The sequence below is a fragment of the Centroberyx gerrardi genome, chromosome 7 (assembly GCF_048128805.1).
Source record: "Centroberyx gerrardi isolate f3 chromosome 7, fCenGer3.hap1.cur.20231027, whole genome shotgun sequence".
Lineage (NCBI taxonomy): Eukaryota > Metazoa > Chordata > Actinopteri > Beryciformes > Berycidae > Centroberyx > Centroberyx gerrardi.
The window spans coordinates 85,001-97,500 of record NC_136003.1 but is presented as its reverse complement, the minus strand read 5'-3'; the positions used below and the strand labels follow the sequence as shown (position 1 = coordinate 97,500).

At 43.8% G+C, this 12,500-nt stretch overlaps 1 pseudogene; it reads left to right on the top strand.

The window, feature by feature from the left end:
• The first annotated feature begins 59 nt into the window (after positions 1-59).
• Positions 60-853, top strand: LOC144539551 (28S ribosomal RNA; annotated as a pseudogene).
• Positions 854-12,500: the final 11,647 nt, after the last annotated feature.

Sequence of the window (12,500 nt, the reverse complement as noted above, 5' to 3'; positions counted from 1 at the left end):
CACGTACAACAGGCATCAGGGGTCGGCAACCCACCCGACCCGTCTTGAAACACGGACCAAGGAGTCTAACGCACGCGCGAGTCAGAGGGTCCAACAAACCCCGTGGCGCAATGAAAGTGAGGGCCGGCGCGCGCCGGCTGAGGTGGGATCCCAGCCCCGTGGGGTCGGGGGCACCACCGGCCCGTCTCGCCCGCACCGTCGGGGAGGTGGAGCGTGAGCGCATGCGATAGGTCCCGAAAGATGGTGAACTATGCCTGGGCAGGGCGAAGCCAGAGGAAACTCTGGTGGAGGCCCGTAGCAGTCCTGACGTGCAAATCGGTCGTCCGACCTGGGTATAGGGGCGAAAGACTAATCGAACCATCTAGTAGCTGGTTCCCTCCGAAGTTTCCCTCAGGATAGCTGGCGCTCAGAGTCTCACAGTTTTATCTGGTAAAGCGAATGATTAGAGGTCTTGGGGCCGAAACGATCTCAACCTATTCTCAAACTTTAAATGGGTAAGAAGCCCGGCTCGCTGGCTTGGAGCCGGGCGTGGAATGCGAGCCGCCTAGTGGGCCACTTTTGGTAAGCAGAACTGGCGCTGCGGGATGAACCGAACGCCGGGTTAAGGCGCCCGATGCCGACGCTCATCAGACCCCAGAAAAGGTGCTGGTCGATATAGACAGCAGGACGGTGGCCATGGAAGTCGGAATCCGCTAAGGAGTGTGTAACAACTCACCTGCCGAATCAACTAGCCCTGAAAATGGTTGGCGCTGGAGCGTCAGGCCCATACCCATACGAGTAGGAGGGCCGCCGCGGTGAGCACGGAAGCCTAGGGCGTGGGCCCGGGTGGGGGGAGCAGTCGCCCCGTCGCCCTCCTCTCTCCGCCGCCGGAAGCGCAGCATGCGGCCCGCCTCACGGGGCTCTCGTCCGCGGCGCCTCGTGCGTCGCGCGGCGGGGGTTTTCGTGGGGCGGTGTCCTGGTTCTCCACGGAGTACCAGGAGCAGATAGAAAAAAAAAAAAAAAAGTTAAAGTCCAACCACCACCAGGGGCTCTGGGTGAAAGCCCTGCCCAGGAAGGGGCGCACAGCCTCGGGCAGAGCTGCCACAGCGCTCTCCTACCTCCCTGGAGCTCCAGGGAGTACCATGAGCAGAAAGAAATATTTTGTTTAAAAATTGACAAAGTGCTGTTACACTTAGGCTGTGGGGAGGAAACAGGCGGAGTACCAGGAGCACAGAGAAAAATGACAGTGCTGTGAAATAGTGTTGGAGTACCAGGTCCACAAAGTTTAAGTTGGAGTACCAGGGGCACGAAAGTTTAAGTTGGAATACCAGGGGCACGAAAGTTTAAGTTGGTGTACCAGGGGCACCAAAGTTTAAGTTGGAATACCAGGGGCACGAAAGTTTAAGTTGGTGTACCAGGGGCACGAAAGTTTGGGCGGATGGTAGTCTGCTTGTATCCGGGGAGGGGTGCTTAAGAGTCGGCCTACAGGTTCGGCTGGTGCTGAGGTTTCTGGAGGGTGGGTAACTCCTGGAGGTTGTTCACCCATGATGGAGGCAGGCAGGCGGGTAGGGAGGACGGGGATGGAGTTGCTGGAGATAGAGGGCCGGCCAGAGATAGAGGGCCGCTCCCCGGTGTGTGGGGCCGAAGCAGGGGCTCTAAATTGGGGTAAAGGTGTGTGTGGCCGAAGCAGGGGCTCGAAATTGGGTTAAAAGTGAGGTGGAGGGCCGCCCGGAGATAGGGGGCCGCTCCCAGGTGTGTGTGGCCGAAGCAGGGGCTCGAAATTGGGGTAAAAGTGAGGTGGAGAGCCGCCCGGAGATAGGGGGCCGCTCCCAGGTGTGTGGGCCCGAAGCAGGGGTTCTAAATTGGGGTAAAAGTGAGCTGGAGGGCCGGCCGGAGATGGGGGCCGAAGCAGGGGCTCAAAATTGGGGTAGAAGTGAGGTGGAGAGCCGGCCGGAGATAGGGGGCCGATTCCCGGTGTCTGGGGCCAAAAAAGGCACTCGAAATTGGGGTAGAGTTGAGCTGGAGGGCAGGCTGGAGCCTGGCCGAATTATCACCTTTCACAGCCTAAGTCCCCAAGACCAGAGAGGGGAAAGAGCGCACTGCCAGGTTTTCCCCTCTCTGGTGTTTGGGCGAGTGTCACGGTAATGGATGGTTTTGCAAACAGGTCTCTGCCCGATTTCAGAAACCCAGTTTTTGAAAACATGTACCTCCAGACCTACTCTTAGAAAATGTAGCTGGAAAAGAGCTGTGGTTTCGGGGGAACACGTTTGACCAAAGCACGGCTCTCGCTCCGGGAGGAGAGGCCGAGGTCAGATGGATGTTCCCCGGACGGAGGGCTTCCCCGTCTGCCTCATTTTCGCCCATTTCCCGGTGGTTGGTCATGGAGCTTTTTTTATTTTTTTTTTGGTTTTTGGAACCGGGGCTTGGATAGGGTGTATCAAGGCGGCCAGTGGTGGCGTGTTGGCCGGGGGAAACGCACCGAAAGGTCCGTGGGCACCCAGGGCAGCGGGGCTTTGAGTTTTCAACTGCCAGAGACTAAGTCCCCAGGACCAGAGATGGGGAATAGCGGGGGCAGTGGCCCCGCTCCTCGGCCTCTCTGGTGTTTGGGTTTCCACAACTGCCAGAGACTATGTCCCCAGGACCAGAGAGGGGGCTCCTCGGCCTCTCTGCTCTGGTGTTTGGGTTATGTCCCCAGGACCAGAGAGGGGGAAAAGCGGGGGCAGTGGCCCCGCTCCTCGGCCTCTCTGGTGTTTGGGTTTTGTCCCCAGGACCAGAGAGGGGGAATAGCGGGGGCAGTGGCCCCGCTTCTCGGCCTCTCTGGTCTTTGGGTTTCCACAACTGCCAGAGACTATGTCCCCAGGACCAGAGAGGGGGAATAGCGGGGGCAGTGGCCCCGCTTCTCGGCCTCTCTGGTCTTTGGGTTTCCACAACTTCCAGAGAGTATGTCCCCAGTACCAGAGAGGGGGAATAGCGGGGGCAGTGGCCCCGCTTCTCGGCCTCTCTGGTGTTTGGGTTTCCACAACTGCCAGAGACTATGTCCCCGGTACCAGAGAGGGGGAAGAGCGGGTGCAGTGGCCCCGCTTCTCGGCCTCTCTGGTGTTTGGGTTTCAAGCTGCCACAGACTATGTCCCCAGTACCAGAGAGGGGGAAGAGCGGGGGCAGTGGCCCCGCTTCTCGGCCTCTCTGGTGTTTGGGTTTTCAGCTGCCAGAGACTAAGTCCCCAGGACCAGAGAGGGGGTAATAGCGGGGGCAGTGGCCCCGCTTCTCGGTGATGTAAACTAAGCTTTAGCTTAGTGGTAGAATAGTTCTTGTTTATTCATTACAGATTATAAACTTTAGCACATATACCATTTGGTATTGCTATACAAACTCTAGTATCACTGTTTTTCCTCGCATAGAGGCTTCAAGAAGTATACCAGAAATGCCACAAACCTGTTTGTTAGTCCTTTAATTTCCACCCTTATTTTCTTTATCAGATTTGAAGGGTCTGGTCAGTATGTTGTTTTTGAATTAAATTCTTCATTTTCAACCCAATATTTGGTTTCCTGTGGAATGACTGTTTTGTTTACCATCTTTGGATGTTTTAAGAATCAAAATTAAAGCTAGATCAATAGAATGTAGTTTGCTGTCAGGTCACACAGGGATCTACCCTGTCTGGAAAGTCTGGTGATTTTAATATAAGCTGATAGTGGCTGGATAATATGTCTATGACCACTATGCTCTAGCTGAAGATTAATCTTCACAACAATAAATACTATAATGGGTGAAATGATATTTGGTGTAAAAAGACATATATGGTCACTTGAATATCAGGACTGAACAATATTTAATTTCAATATATTTAAACTATTAACGTATATAGCACAATCACAATTTCAACATCATCCCATTACAGCAACTGACCACAGGGTGTCAGTCAAGTTTCCTTTTGTAAAATTCTTTCGACTTTTTTCGTGCCAGCTATAATGAATCGCACAGTGCAACACAACAACAATGGGGAAGGAGAGGGGGTGGTGACTGGGTACAAGACCACTGCTTTCCCAGTCTATTTGTGGAATGTGCAGGTCCTGTAAGATAAAATAATTCAAAAGAAAATAAATACATCAAATAAAAAGTCATAGGTCCAACTAACGTTTGCATCAAAGACATGCCAGCCTCATCACACTCTTGGGAATGATACTGCTGCCCCAAGTACCACAGCTGATTGGGAGAGAGGTTCCCCTCTGTTGAAAGGGGATGGCCATCCCAGCCATCTCTGAATATGTTGAGGTGGACTTGAATAAGTGGAATAAAGGCATAGTGGCAGCAAAAGATGTGCAGGCCATTGAACAAATCGAGATGGCCCTCCTCTTCAAGCTAGTGTAGGACATCATAGAAGCGGCTGGTGACTGCTGTGAACACATCACGCCACAATCGCTCAATTCTGTTTTAAGCAAATGTGGTGTGTCAGTAAATCTTTATTTATATAGCACCTTTCAAAACTGTAGTTACAAAGTGCTTCACTAAAGGAGAAATAGAAAAGCACAAACATAGCACAAGCATAAACACATGCATGTACATGAAAACGCACAAATACACAGGAGCAAACAAATACTGTTATATAGCAGTAGGAACAGTAGAAACACAGATCAGTCAACATTCAATAAATGCCGCAGTAAAAAGACGAGTTTTAAAACGTTATTTAAACATTCAACTCAGCAGATTTTATGGAAATGGGGAGCTTGTTCCAGAATTTAGAGGCCACGGCAGAAAATGCACAGTCACCTCTGGATTTCAGTTTGGTTCTTGGGTGGTAAGAAGCCCTTGATTGGAAGATCTATGAGGTCTCTCTGGTGTTAGATAGATCTGTAGTTCACTGATATAACTAGGAGCCAGATCATGCAGATCCTTCTAAGTAATTAAAAGAATCTTAAAATCAATTCGATATTTAATGTGTGCAGAGGGGCTAATACTGATGTGAGAGCAACGTGCTATCTTGGTGAAATGAATGAGACTTCCTATAAATCTGTTTTATGTGGTTATATCTTTTTAAATATCAAAAAACATTAAATTAAGAAAAATAAGAGAATTTTAAGACAATGTAGGAACTTTTTGGCCATTGGATTTGAAAAGGGCTATATTCACATACATTACAAAAGATTTAGAGTTATAGATGGAAATCACGTTTTATGAAACTTTCAACAGATTACAAGTGAAAATATTGGTCTATTTTAGTTTTAGTATCAAGAGACTTGTCAATCAATTTGGGAATAATAACATGTCAACAAATCATAAATTTTGAATTTAGGCGATGGAGCTACCTTTGTGTAGCACACGGCTCCTAATACTACTGGTAGTAGAGGTAATGCAGTAAATCAATAATTCGTTAGTAAAGCTTACAATTATACTGGACCAGAATCAGAGGATACCAGATTCGAACAGGAGGCAGAAAAGGCTATTTGCAACATTCAATGACCACACAAGACAAAGAGCTATGAACTGGTACCTTGTATTGTTTGAAAATAAACAAAATAAAATAAATGACCATGGGTTCAGTATACAGTTAAATTCCACAAAGATACCTCAGTTTCAACTCAGCAACAAATTATTTCTTTTGTCACTCTTTCTTTGGTTTTGAACCACTGAGTTCTTTTCAACTACTTTTCTGTCTGACTGGGTACACCCTAATATAGGTAATTCCGAACCTCAATTCTCAATATTTGGATCCAACATTAGGTAGGTAACAATATTAAAACAATACCCGGTTCAATATTATCACTTTACAATTCACTTCAACCTTACAATAGTTCACTATTCACTGTATCAGCAATAACAAAATCACTGTAACCAAGGCACAATAATACACCATATCAATAGTATAAATACTCAGTCCATTCACTTAAACTTGTGATGGTTACTACTCAGTCCTTCCGCAGGCACAGGGAATGTGTTTGAAGAAGAATGAAGAAGGTAAGTGTCTTTTCCAAGTCAAGTCAAAAAAACAGGGGAAAGTCAGAGTCTGGGATTTGGGGTTGTGCAAGCGGGGCTGGGGGTTGAGTGTAAGAGTGGTGCTGGCCTTGTGCAGTTTATGATGTTTACCCTACCGCCGTGGCAGGAGAGGGGTAAGGTCGGCAGTTCTTGGCTCTGGCTCTTCAATTCAGGGACCTTCAATCCAGGGATCTAGAGGTCTCGTCTGGGTTGGCTCGCCATCAACTTCAAATCAACTCAAAAAACCTGACCTGCAGTCATTGACATGGCCAGAATTGTTCATTAATCAATTGCCTTTCAAATGCCTTTCTGATTTGTCAGGAATTGTTAATTCCTTTAACTTCAACAACATATGTACATATAATGTAAATTGTACAATCAACATATTTTAAATAACCTTTAAAGTAAATGAATTCCTGAATAAAGTGAAACTTAATTTCTATTTTAACTTAACATTGTATACATTTTTAAAATTAAAGCAAAACAATGTTACATGAATTACAAACTATACAGTGTAAACTTGACGCAATATTGTTATGTCTTCTATTCTTTTTAAATCAGATTCACTATACCAATGAAATAAAATACCTGACAAAATGACTTATGTTGCTTCAGTATTAAACAGTTCAGTAGCTTTACCAGCCAGAGAAAACATTGAGCAATTAAACACTCCATATGTCACGTTTTTATATTCTTTTCAGTTGAGTTGTCAAACAGCTTTACTTTAGTTGAGCTCTACAACAGTCGGCTAATTGCACTGTTCATCACTTACTGCTAATTTTGTTAGCTCTAGGCCTATTCACTTGGACTCGCTAGCCTAGCCTAGCACCTCGTGGCGCAGCATTTATTTATTTATTTTACCGCGACTCACCAATTCCGGAGTTCCTCTGTGTCACTCGGCAGTTTTCAGTGAGCAGGGCCTGTCACACACATACACCTACAAGCTACAACAAAGTACAGGCTGTTACCGTTCTGATTTGACAACATTATATTGTGTTTTTACTGTTTTATCTAAGTTACATCTTTACTGTTCAGCAGCAGGTCCTCTCCCTACAGTGTCACCCAGCGTCTGACTAGCGTAAGCTGTCTAGCCTGCCTACGGTGCTGTGGACCTGCGTTCTGATTGGCTAAGGCACTTCCATGCTGTTAACTCTTTGTGACCTGGGTTACATTTGTATTTATGTTGAGATCGCAGATTGTGCCTTTAAAAAAAATGTACAATATTTTAAAAGTGAGTTCATAATTACCTCTGATTGTGAACGCTTTTGCCTGCAATGAAGCTACTCGTCCCTGTTCCCCAGACAGAGAACATAAGGCGAGCCACATCAACATTCTCCACTCCATGATCGCCCCGGACCCTGATAAAATACAAGTCAGTCAGTGGACAGTACACAGTGGTTACATGAGGCCCTCTATATTATAAAATTACGTTATGTCTCATCTGAACAGATAAAGGCCTTATGTTGGATAGTTTCTGGAACTTTAAAAGTGACAGACATCACATGCAAATGGCAAGTTTTTACCTCAGTGGCAAACCAAAATTCTGTACTGCTTCATTGAAGAAAGCCAGGGTTGTTGATGCCAGATTGTTGTTTGAAACACGTAGATACATGATCTAGATGTGAGAACACAAAACAGGGAAGGGAGGGTACTTAACATGGTCTCACTAAGATTTCATTTAAAATCATGCCATTCTACATATTACCAAGTGTATGTACAGGGGTCCTACACGTTTTCCCAATTCTAAATGCTCAATTTTCTGAATTGTTTTGGTTGGTGTCCAATATTCATATTATGATGTATGGCTATAGGACTGTCAACTAGGCCAAAGACATTCTAAATATCAATACAACAATATGGCAAATGACAGTGGACAGACAACTATATAAAATGTGCACAAAATATATGTCTCTTAGGAATGGACATCAATATTGTTCCCGACTCTAAGTGCACATCCTAATCCTTTTCATGACCCGATATTGTCATTCATTTTCCATGCTTTTCCAGACCAGGGTAAAAACCTTGTATTCAAACATTTATCTGTTTCATGTCATTAATTAATGTAATAGAAAATCATTTCTTATCTTATGTTCAGTACCTTTCTGGAAAAGCCATCTATGCCTCCAAAAATCACAATGTTGTACCTTGGTTGTTGAAAAATGAGAAAAGTTGTTTTTAGTTACACACACACACACACACACACACACACACACACACTGTGTCTCTTTAATTTACTAACCGTATCAGTTTGTGATTTGTATCGATGTGCATCAGCGACTTGGGGCTCGGGACAGAGTATGTTCTTCTGACCACACAGCGTAGCTGTGACGTTCTGGAGACGATGCTGGCGGTGTCTACTCAGTGCATCGAGGACCGAACCCTCTCCTACTGCACTCTATGTCCCTGCACCCTCAGCAGACCCATCATCATTCTATACCCTGCATTTGGGCAGCTGGTATGGATCACTGACACTAGGGAGTCCAGTTCCTCATCAGTCAAGCTGCTGTAGTTTTCCCTCACAGTTAATTAATACCCATTCTGCCATGCGCCTGTGTACTGTAAACCTAGACACCCCTAACAGCTGGGCAATACATGTCACAGGTAATCCCAAGGCAAGAAGGTGTGACGTATAGTCCTCAGAAATTATCGTCCTTGGACGACCAATCCTCTCCCTCTCATGGGCAACAATAATTTGTGTTTCCTTTTTATTTCGGCTGCAGGCCATCTGGTGTACCTGAGTAAGTGCATCAACTATATCCTGGGGAATCTCTATCTGGCTTGAGACAGCACTAAGAATAACCAACTCTTGAGAACATACAAATTCTAAGTAATCAAGATCAAGAGGAGCACGATTAAGCCAACTTGATAGTATGGAGCCTTTCAAGTAAATGGCTGAGCAGCAATTCCTGAAAAATAAATATCCAGGAGTTATTAATATTCTGTCCGGATGCAAGAATACAAATTTTTCACATACCACACAAAACTTTATGTACAGTACTGACTACGTCATCAGACATGAGATATCAGGGTGTCTGCAGGTGTCAGAGAGTTAAATTTAAGACAATTTTTAAGGGTGCTCCGATCGATCAGCCACCGATTGTTATCGGCCGATATTCGTTCTAAATAGTTTGATCGGTGGTCTCTATAAAGGCCGATCAGAAGAGCTGATCAAATGACGCAAAACACGCGAGACAATTTCTCTACGCGCCGCTAAAATGGCTTCACCGGTCTAGCAGTTCTACCAGGTGTCTGAAAAAGACAAAAATTTGCAAAAATGTTAGGGAGAGACGAGTTGGGAAGAGATCCAAACAGAAGTAGTCTCTTTGTGCGGTCTGTCTCTCGCACTCTCTCTCTGTCTCTCGCACTCTCTCTCTCTCTCTGTGTGTGTGTGTGTCGTGCTCTCTCTCACTCTCTGTCTCGCTCACTCTCTCTCTCTCACTCTGTCTCGCTCGCTCACTCTCTCTCTCTCCAGACCCGTCTGTTCCTGTTCGCCTTCCATTGCACCCGCGGGCTTGAGGGATATTTTTTTTTCCATGCCAAGAAGACGACCGGCTGAATTCCCAAAAAGAAGAACTAAGGGTTATTAACGTTATTCGGAATACAGCTGGGTTTCCGAGACTAGCAGATTAGCTGTGTATAGGCTACTGTAGGTGCTAGTCAGTATCCACTGAGTGGACTGAAAACGTTAATATTTACTTTTTAACTCTGACCCTGAATGTTTGCTCCCTCAATCCAGATTAATATTGAAAAATATTTTGTTATGTTGCAGTTTTTATAGTCTCTAAAGTTGGAGTAAATTGATAAAGGCCCTGTGTTTTCCATCTATTGGAATTGATTTTTGTTGCCTCAGTAGGCCTATATATAATTTATTGTTCTAACTTGGTGTGTTGTGCACATTTAGCTTTTATTCTAATTTTTATTTTATAAAATGTTATTTATTTTATTCCACAGGAAAGCTATATTTCTTAAGCTCTAAGCTGCTCCCAATAACCAAGTGTAGGCTATTATGGTTTAAGTTTTGTCTCTAAGAGAGAGAGTGGAATATGTTGCACGTTGCCTGCCAATAAACTGTTGTCAATTCATGATACTTTCTCATCTTTCTTAATTTTAATAATATACAATGTTGTTAAGAATAGTTAAATAAATAAATAATGCTACACAATGAATAGAAGGCTTCAAATAGACCCCGTGATCGGTGATTGGTATCGGCGGATACTGCTTCCAGCGATCGGTGATCGGTGATCGGCCCCAAAAATCCTGATCGGAGCACCTTTAACAATTTTAGACCAAATATAAAGACATTAAGCCCAATTTTTAGAGATATCATGCAGGAAGGTATGAATTGACATAAGTTACCACGGAAGAAAGGAAGAAACTTACCCTGGCTTCAGTGGCTTGGTGTGCCACAGTGGATCGAAAAAGCAGTCGTCACGTCAGTGTAAAGGGTTAAAATGTAATTATAGCTCATAGTATATAAAGGGTTAAAAAGACAAAGATAAAACAGTTCATGGAGTATAAAGTTAAAAATCTGATATGCATTATTAAAATGTGAATTTAAAAAGATTAATATTTATAAGGAGATAAATAGACTTTGAAAATGTAGGGATATGTTAAATAGATTATTTAAAAACAATAGATAAAAAAAATAGACACCCCTTAATTTTTTTGGTTTTAGGCTAAGGAAATATAATTTCATTGTACATTCTGTCATCTATCTCGAGCGTTAGGTCACTATGGGGCGCTTGGGAGGTAAACAAAACCATTGAGACACACCACCACAGAATAAATCACCACAAGCTCCTGATGTGTGTCACTTGTTTCCTAACTACAGGTGGGTTAATATTCCTCCAAAATGTAAAAGCACAACCTAGTTTGAAAGCTAAGCATGTTGTTTAGGTCATGAGTGTATCAATTTCGGTCAGAGTAATAGTAGTAGAATTTGTTTTGTGCATATGTGTAATCGAGAACATTAAGCTACATGCTAATGTGCTAAGCTAGCGAACCTATTGAGTTTATGATAGAGTGAGTTTACAGTCAACACAATTCGGTTGCTCAAAAGCCATTCACATGAGTTGTGATTTCTGATGTGTAATGAGGGAATTGTTAAGGGTTTATAGAGTCATTCTAAGGCTTTATGGATAGTGTATTTATGGCACAATGTAGAGCGTGGAAACATGATGGTGAAAACATGGCGCCTTTACCATGTCTAAAAATAAGCGTATTGAGAACATTTCATAACATTTTCACTCTGTTACTGAAAAGGAGCATCCCGTAATGTTTTTGTGTGTTTTCTATTGATGGATGCATTAAGCTAAGTTGAACTTGTTGAGTGTAAAGGAAATTGAAAGAAGAACTAACAGGATTATTGCACTTTCTGTATTCTTGTTTTAGTGTATTATGTTATATTGAATGTAAAGTTGAACTAAACCAAAGAAAGTGGTTGAGGAATATTGATAGTGTTACAACTAAAATGAAAGGACTAAATATATACTTTCAAGGACTGAATTGAACAGGAGAGTTTATACTGTTTAAGCACTTTGTGTATTATTTTGATTTTTGTGTTAAAGGGATATTTCAAACAATGAAACAGAAGAAATATAGATATTCATTTTTGATACAATGTTTATACTGATATTGAATGTATATATGAGTATGGGTTATTGCATAGTAATGTAAAGAGTGACAAGTTATACTTTATTTGGTTTTGTACTGTGTCATAGAGCATTTGAGTTACACATCTCTGGAGTCAAAGTCATTAGTCAAGGTCAATGTCATAAGTTTAAAGTCATAGTCAAGAGTTTGATATGATATTAAAGAAATGTTTTTGTGTGCATAATAATTATACAGAATAAATCCTGCGGTCAAGCTTAACAAGCTCCTGATGTGTGTGTGTCTTGTTTCCTAACTACAGGGATTTATCCTCACACACACCCTCCTGGCCACCACTAGGTCACAGGGGCAACATCAGCATCCAACCTCGTTGCCGGCGGCGACCACGGCTTTCATCTGCTGCTTCAAATCAGCTCGTCTTTGGTGGCGCTGTGACCAGTATCCAAGCCCCTGAGGTGGGAGGGAGGGTTGACTTACAGTGAACACCACACCACCTCACTAGTGAAATGAGAGTTTATTCTGTTGTCACTGAGTATAAAAAATGGAGGAAATGTTGATTCTTGAGGTGTGTGATTTCCTAAAACGTAATAACTGCTTTTTAAGCAGCTAACGATACCAGGACAATAATGTGCCCAATGTGTCGGAGCAAGAGTGCAAGCAGCTGTCTAGTAGCATGCCATGTAAAATAATGAATAATCTTCTTCACAAATTCAAAAGCTACACAGGCTGAACCTCAATCAGAAGGACTCAGGCCCCCGAGCAACACCGGGCAAGTGGTTGTCTGTACACCACATTTCCCACATCCGCCCATCGGGCGGGGATTCAGCGCTGGGCTCGTCCCTCTTCACTCACCGCTACTGAGGGAATCCTGGTTAGTTTATTTTCCTCCGCTTAGTAATATGCTTAAATTCAGCGGGTTGACTCGTCTGATCTGAGGTCGTAGT